This window comes from Patella vulgata, chromosome 9 (assembly GCF_932274485.2).
Source record: "Patella vulgata chromosome 9, xgPatVulg1.2, whole genome shotgun sequence".
Lineage (NCBI taxonomy): Eukaryota > Metazoa > Mollusca > Gastropoda > Patellidae > Patella > Patella vulgata.
Window position 1 is genome coordinate 27,156,043 of NC_065887.2, and position 8,636 is coordinate 27,164,678.

The following is an 8,636-nucleotide window of genomic DNA, read 5'->3' on the forward strand; positions in this document are numbered from 1 at the left end:
TCAGACTCGGGACAGACCTAGTGTAGCCGCCAACCCCGAACAGACCGGCTTCGCTCGGGGGTCATAACTCCGAAACCGGAAGTGGTAGACTAACGCCACCTGGCCTATGTTACTCCCCGGTCCGAGCTACCCCTATACCCCAAATTTCAGACTCGGGGCATACCTAGTGTAGCCGCCAACCCCGAACAGACCGGCTTCGCTCGGGGGTCATAACTCCGAAACCGGAAGTGGTAGACTAACGCCACCTGGCCTATGTTACTCCCCGGTCCGAGCTACCCCTATACTCCTAATTTCAGACTCGGGGCAGACCTATGTAGCCGCCAACCCCGAACAGACCGGCTTCGCTCGGGGGTTATAACTCCGAAACCGGAAGAGGTAGACTAACGCCACCTGGCCTATGTTACTCCCCGGTCCGAGCCACCCCTATACCCCAAATTTCAGACTCGGGGCAGACCTAGTGTAGCCGCCAACCCCGAACAGACCGGCTTCGCTCGGGGGTCAAAACTCCGAAACCGGAAGTGGTAGACTAACGCCACCTGGCCTATGTTACTCCCCGGTCCGAGCTTCCCCTATACCCCAAATTTCAGACTCGGGGCAGACCTATGTAGCCGCCAACCCCGAACAGACCGGCTTCGCTCGGGGGTCATAACTCCGAAACCGGAAGTGGTAGACTAACGCAACCTGGCCTATGTTACTCCCCGGTCCGAGCTACCCCTATACCCCAAATTTCAGACTCGGGGCAGACCTAGTGTAGCCGCCAACCCCGAACAGACAGACAGACAGACAGACAAACGACAGTCAAAAATATATATATAGATAGATAATATTAATACCCGGTCAAGAACAGATGCATTTATAGTGCCAGAATTTTCTTTATTTAATATTTAGCTCTGGGGGATATATTTCACTTTTATATTTGTTGAAAGTTCCGTTATCATGATTGGGTGTTATGTCATCAATGTATCCGAAGGTATAGTTTAGACTTTTAGCTACTTTGTAATCAATTTTTCGTTAATGATCCTGAAAGCAGAATTCATATTTATATAAATGTGCATTTGCCATAAATGGGGCGGGGTCAGTTCCCATTGGTAAACCAATAGTTTGCTGTATTATTTGACCCACAACCTCAAATACGGTATTGTCAATGAGAAAATGTATGATGTTTTGAAACTTTTCTTTATCAAAAACTACAGTGTTGGCATTGCGACGTTTTATAATCCATTTAGCATCTTCTGGGTAAATGGCCGTCAAGTTTCAGCCTTTCCCGCACTATCTTTGTGATAACAGAGATCAGTTTAGTAAATGGATGATTTATTTACATCAGGTATATAACACATCTACATACAAAACAATACAGGAACCTAAACTAATATACAGGTACTAGACTACGACAGTAACACATATAACTATGTTAAATCCACCATTCTGCCCCTCTGCCAAGGCAGCGGCTGAACTCAGGTGAGTCCATACGCTGGTCTCTCCGTCTCTCTCTGCTCTGTCTAGCCGTCTTTAGTTGTCTTCTTTAATTGTCAGTGAACTCCTCATTATATAGCGCCGGAGAATAGATAAGACACATGCATGGTCATACATGCAATTGTCTCTTTTATCTCGTCATGGCATGCTTACTGACCAGTGCATATTCCTTTGAAGTCCTGCCGAGCGTTTCATACAGATCATGTGCAGCCCGTAAATGGAATATTGAATTAATTACATGTTTAACTACAACACAGACAATCGTGACTTAAGAACAGTGCATACAGAATTAAAAGGTCAATATTATATATATTATCAAAACAGCTGAAGGTCGACAAGTTCAGTTTGATAAAAGTTATAGAGTTCTTTGTTACAAAGGCTCCATTAAAAGCTTTATCGACAAACCAATCCAAATTATTTTTAAGATCTGAATGTTGAAGCATAGTATACAAAGTAGAAAAATCGAACGTTTCTATTTTTTTGCATTAAGTTTTTGATTGATTTTATCTAAAGTATCTACTATGGGTTTATTTTTATCAATTATGAAAAAAACTATTAATTCCAGTATAACCACGAAGTGTTTTGCACCAAATGGCATGTTGGATTTGGCATAATTTAAGTCGTTTGGTAATTGTTTTAGCTAAAGGTTTTGTTTGACAGATGCTGGAGGATATTATGTACCTGAATTTTACTGGGGTTTTATAGAATTTAGGTATAGAATAAATGTAAGGGAGTGCATCTATTTTGACAATGTCTTTAATATCATTACTCCAGTTGAAAGTATATTGATTATGTAAAATATCTAGTTTAGTTAAATCCGTAATGCATTTATAAGTGGCATTTTTAGTATTTGGCCAAAGTCCAACTTCAGTAAGAATATTTCTAAGATAGTGCAGGTAAAAGCAATATTGTTGCTAGCCTTATCGACAGGCGGTAAAACAAATCTCTCTTTAAGAGTAGCAAGACATTCAACTGCAGATGTGTTATTTAAGACCTCGGGTTTGGGGCGTCTTGGGTTTTGTTTTATATATACTCAGCCAAATTAAAAACTTGACACTCGGGATTTTTGGGACTAGATTTTTAATATTTGGTTTAAGGCAACTATTTTAGTGTTATGTTGTGCACAGACGACCTTGAGATCAACAGAAAGCAAGAATACGTCTCGCCGAAAGTCCTTGACATTGATAACGTTCGTGATGTCACAGTACCCCCCAAAATGAAATTCACAGACTTGGAGAACAATCGGAATAAAGTGTTTAGTAACGGTTGTGACCTCCTCTAGCGTCTCGTACTGCCACACAACGTCTTCTCATGAATCTCAGAACATTAGTAAACACTACCCGAGGAAGACGTCGCCACTGCTGAGCAAGAACATGTTGAAGGTCCTGCAACGTCATTGGTGGATTCACTTGCTGACGAACACGTCGACCCAGTTCGCCCCAGATGTGTTCAATAGGATTAAGGTCGGGGCTAAGCGACGGCCAATCCAGGACTTGGACACCGGCATTTCTTAAAAAATTCTGGGTAGCAATTGCTGTATGGAGTCGAGCATTGTCTTGTTGAAACGTTAGTCCAGGCCCATGTCTCTGCATAAACGGAAGAAGAACAGGTTGCAAAATCTGATCCCTGTACTGGACAGCATTTAAGTTCCCTTGGACAACAACAAGAGGAGAACGTCCATGTGCACAAAAAGAACCCCAAACCACGACGCTGCCGCCACCAAATCGGTCAACTTCTCTGACGCATACTTGAGCGTAACGTTCACCTCGTCTGCGGTACACTTAGACCCTGCCATCGGCAAATCTCAAAGTGAATCGAGATTCGTCACTAAAGACAACCGAATTCCACTGTCTTTGAGTAAATCTTACGTGTCTTGTGGCCCACACAAGTCGGTTACGGCGATGAAGAGGTGTCAATATTGGTCCATTATAGGGCCTCCGAGCTCGAAGACCAGCAGCCTGCCAGCGATTTCGGACAGTTTGTGCAGTTACCCTTTCACCAAACATCTCTCTACTTGTGGAGGTTGCAGTGACAAATCTGTTTCTAAGATGACGTAATCGTATTGCTTGATCTTCCTGGAGTGACGTCACACGTGGCGCTCCCGCCCTTGGGCGGTGGGCAGTAGTTCCAGTTTGAAGCACTCTCATTCTAAGATTAATTATTGTCTGGCGTGAACAATTAAAGGCTCTTGCAACAGTGACCAACGACTGACCAGCATAGAGCCTACCTATAGCACGTAGACGTTCTACATTTGAAAGGCGCGTCATTTTCTAACAAAGATGAAAATAACAATTTTAATTTGTTTTTCCAGTTCAAGTTACGTGTGCGTGTTCAGTTTAAGCAAAATTCCATCGATTGACCTCACGAGTTTGTGTTTGCACGTGTTTTTCAGGTTTTTCATCTTTATATGCTCAAAAGTCACGTGATCCACGTGACTTTACAATTTTATGAAATTAAAGGCTTCTTACTACTTACTATCGTTAGAAACACTTTAAAATTTATTTGACTTAACAGAATTTTTTTTTATTGAAATTCATCAGTGTCAAGTTTTTAATTTGGCTGAGTATATTTGATTCTCTTTGACATGTTGTGTTATCGTAATTGTCAATCAAATTCTTGTACGTTAAGGTTTTCAATAGTTTCATGGGAGTTAAATATTTTATTAAGAATCGCAGAAAAAATTTGTATACGACTGTAGATGGAATTTTAGGAATAGTATCTGGTATAGATTTAATTACTGATCGGTCTCTAAAGATTCTATTCAATCCAATGTCTTGTAATGTTTATCTGTAAAACGGATTTTACATAACACATCAGTTTTTTTCTTACGTACTTTATGAGGTTGTATTGAATGCTTAGGTGAAAATTGACTATTTATCAAATCGATTATAACATCGTAATATTGAGGAAGACGATATTCATAAAGTTGATTAGATTAGATGATCTTCTGTATAGTTGATTTTCTGTATAGATGATGTAACACAGAGAAATCATTGTGTAATGCCAGCATGAGAAATAACTTGTTATAATGTACAGCGCGTTAAAATGAAATTATAATAATGATAATTATAATAAAGCTTTCGCATCTCTGCAATTTGTAAATTATGTATGCTTGATAACGGCTATTGAAATCTTGTCAAAACGTCCTGTGTATATAAATATTGTATTATTACCTTTAAAATCCCTTATTATCCATGGTGTAAGATGGGTAAAAATATATAAATAGGCTGTTGTAGGCTGGCATAGGGGTGAGGGATGGGGAGCTTGCAAAGTGCGATCGAGGCTACGAGCTCTGAACCTGTAAGTTTTCACGCTAACAAGGCGTACACCCAACAGATGTACGACCGTTCGCGATTGGGGATCGACAAGCTTGAGTCTGAACACAACTCTGTAGAACACCTGATCATCCCACACTTATCTGCCTGTCATTGATGCAAGTCCAACGGAAAGAGCGACAGTTCTTGATATTCTTGAAAAGAACTTGGATGTAGCCTACCATCCTTTTACCAGTCATGGACCAATCTATCTATGCTAAGGCACAAGAAATCTGGTGGCAAGATAGACCTGAGTTCAGAGAATAACTTGTGATACAACTTGGAGAATTTCATACCTGCATGACTTTCTTAGGAGCAGTTGTTAAGCGGTTGGAACATTCAGGATTGAAAGATGTTGCCATCGAGTCCGGAATAGAGGGATCTATGACTGTATGACTGGTGTTATGAATGGCCATAATTTTAATAGAAGTTTAAGATGTCACAAGATAATAACTGAAGCATTCCACCGATTGAGATTGCAAGAGTATATGGATAAACAAGATACATACGAAATCACTAATCTTATGCAGATGACTACAGAAAACTTTGAAGAAAACTTTTCAAGATCTCTTCAAAACGAAACTCTACAGAAATTCCTCAATGACTACAAGAACCATGTGGAAAAACGCAGCGGAGAAAACGCAATGTACAGCTTCTGGTCATCATATTTGGAAATAATGGAACTCCTCTTTCTGTCCCTGAGCGCAACTGGGATCTTCACCTATTAGCAGTACTTCAAATGATTCTATGGTTTTTCGCATATACTAAAATCATTTATTCTCGTTACCTGTCAGTTTACTTTCTTGAGATGACATGTCTTAAAGATACATTAAGGTAGATTGTAATAGAGAGTTGGCCAATCCGGCTATAACAGTTCAAAAAAGGATGATGAAATTACTTTATTCTGAACAAAGTTATTACCATTGTTATCAACTCTATCTTCTCGTCTCCGAGAATGGTCGATCGTTTGATTGACAGGCGTTAACTCCACCTACATAATCTCGATTATCAAGTAACGTTTTCATTGGCTGTGGTACCGTTAGCCTAATCGGTTTGAGACGGGGTTGCAATTCAATTCGTATCACATTTATTTTTACTACAAATTAAAAATACAAGATTTAATATATAGATAAGAAGCGAAAGTTTAAACGGAATGAACCAAATCAACGAGGCAGCATTGTACATAATTATAGCCGACTTCTTGTTAGCCTGCGTGTACTCTTGTACTGTAACTGTTAGGCCTACGTGACTCCCGAAGCGGACAAATAGGAAACAGTGATCCAATGCGACTGCAATTCAACTGGGGTGATGTTAGCTGCGATGTTTATCAATTTCCATAATTTTTCTGAAAACGCAAGTGACAAAAAAGCGTATAATACCGACATCCAAACTCTCATTTTAACCACAAATAAATATCAAGGCCGTATATCGAACTTTCAATCAAATTGACTGACATTGCGGCCTCGCTCAACAGCGGCCTCGCGTCGTACGCTCTATCATTTAGCCTCGTTTATTACTGCCTTTTATGGAAAATGTCCGGGAGTACGTAACGGTTAATCTCCGCTTACGACGCCATTTAAAAATTTAATCATTCAATGAAATCCTGTTTAAATCCAAGCCGAATCCAAGCCATCCGTGGGTCTACAGAGTTGATTTTGGGCTTGGTGTGTAAATAAAAATCTAATTTATAATTTCTATGACATCTGAAGCCTAAATAAAGACTTAAAATATGCTGATTTAGCTCTTGCATAATGCATGTTTAATTCTTCACACCCTTATGCACACCAAAACTTAAGTTTTGCTTTGAAGCGCCAGACAAACTTGTGTTTTCCATGACCGCATGCGACCAAGTAATTGGACAGGCCTTAAACCATGACTCTAAAACAAAAGGAGGGATAATTGGAATTACTTTAAACAAAGGCACTGTGAGGCCCTGGACTGCGGTTGCTAACATGTGATTCTCCGTGTCAACTACCTGCACAAATTAGATGTCTTCTCAAAAAGAGCTAAACTCTACAAGAATGAGTAATGATGAACAATCTGTCCAATCCAACAGTGAACTGTTCCATATTTCTACTGGGATGGCGTCAGAAGCAGTAAGTTCAGGCCTACTCTCGGCTTGTCCGTTACAAAAACAGTTGCCACAGTACGAGAAGATAAACAAATGTTATCAAAACTGCTAATTGTTGCTCAGGGAAAAGATCTTGATCTTAGAGACGCCCTTTTCTTATCCACTGAATTCAGTTCCATTATCAATAGCCAATTCAGGTGGAACCATGGCCAAAACAACCAAATCCATTCTTATTCATGAGATAGAAAAAACAAGTCTACTACCGCCGTTCTTATCTTGATTGCTATGGCATTAATTCAGCAACAGCGGAATATTCCCGAAATGTATTTTAGAAAATGTTGTGAACATGTCATTGAAATACCATGCAAAGAGGGTTGACTTCATAGTGGAAGGTACCCTAATGTGTCTATAAAACAACATGAACAAAAAAAGGGAGCTATGCAAGGGGGGATAAAAGTTCGAACTCAGAGGTCAGAAGAAAAAATGCCCATGCAAATGAAGAAATACTTGTCTTGTGGAGCCAACAAACAAAGACTAATAACATTCATTGTTGAAAAATGAATTGGATACAAGTCCACCATACCTTTTCCAAGGATCAGAAATTTATGTCACATATAATCAGAGTTGTAGGAAGCTGGCAATTTCTGAAGAGGGAATTTGATTATCAGAAGATCTACCAGATCTACATTCTGACCACGTTGAAGCTGACACAGGGATGTTTATTCACGCCCTTCATGTAAGTAATAGTTTTTCATCCCAGACTGATATAATTATCCGCACCGTGGACACTCATGTCTTCATTTTTAGCCAATGGGCAGCAGGTCAAATATCAAACCGACATATATTGCTCCTCTCCTTTGTGACATTAGGTCAACAATGGGTTGTGTCGGACGTTACTATTCAAGATATGTAAATGTTTGTTTGTGATATGTATGGGCGGAAAGATGATATAAACGCAGACTTAGGCCCGTAGCTAGCGTCGGGGGGGGGGGGGGGGTCAAGGGGGACGTCAATATCGCAAATTCAGCCTCAAAATTAAAATTTTCCATCATTTTCCGTGTAAACCCTATTTTCCAAAATTTTCTGGGGGTAGAGCACCCTAGACACTTCTCCGAAGGGAGGGTATCCACGGTACCGTTCGTCGCCGTGGGTCGTCAAGTGTAGGTACGTCGGCACTCCCAGAATCTCCATCGGCGCACCCAGAAGCCTTTGCCACCTACGGGCCTGGTAGATAATGTACGATACAACTGTTTCCGGTATGGAATTATTTCTGATATATGCCTGCCACCAAACAACGATAGTCTGCATCTTCACATCAAACGAACAAAACTATCAGCCGCCATCTATAGAAGGGGCTTGAAACGATACATTTCTGCAACAGATACCGAGAAAAGCAATCTAATTTAAATATAGATCTATATTTCGTTTCGTTTTTATACTTTCCGTGACCTTTACTACACGATGATCTTACCAGTTGTAGTGGGAGGTCGCGTCAGGGGTCATACGAGAGGCTTTTGGCCCTATAACGTCAGATATTCGATTAACCAATCATCGTTGATGTTTCTAGTAGGATCCACAGTTCCGTGCATCGCACGCCAAGGCCTCTCCGTAACAGACCGTTTCATAAAGATATCATAAATGAGGATGCCCGAGGATTGAATTCGCATAAAAACTGCAGTTTCTCATTGTTTATTGATACGAGCTACTCGGTTTTCGATATTCAGACTTGAATCTAAAAAAAAAGCAGAAAATCGATTTCGAAAATCGAGCTACTCGTT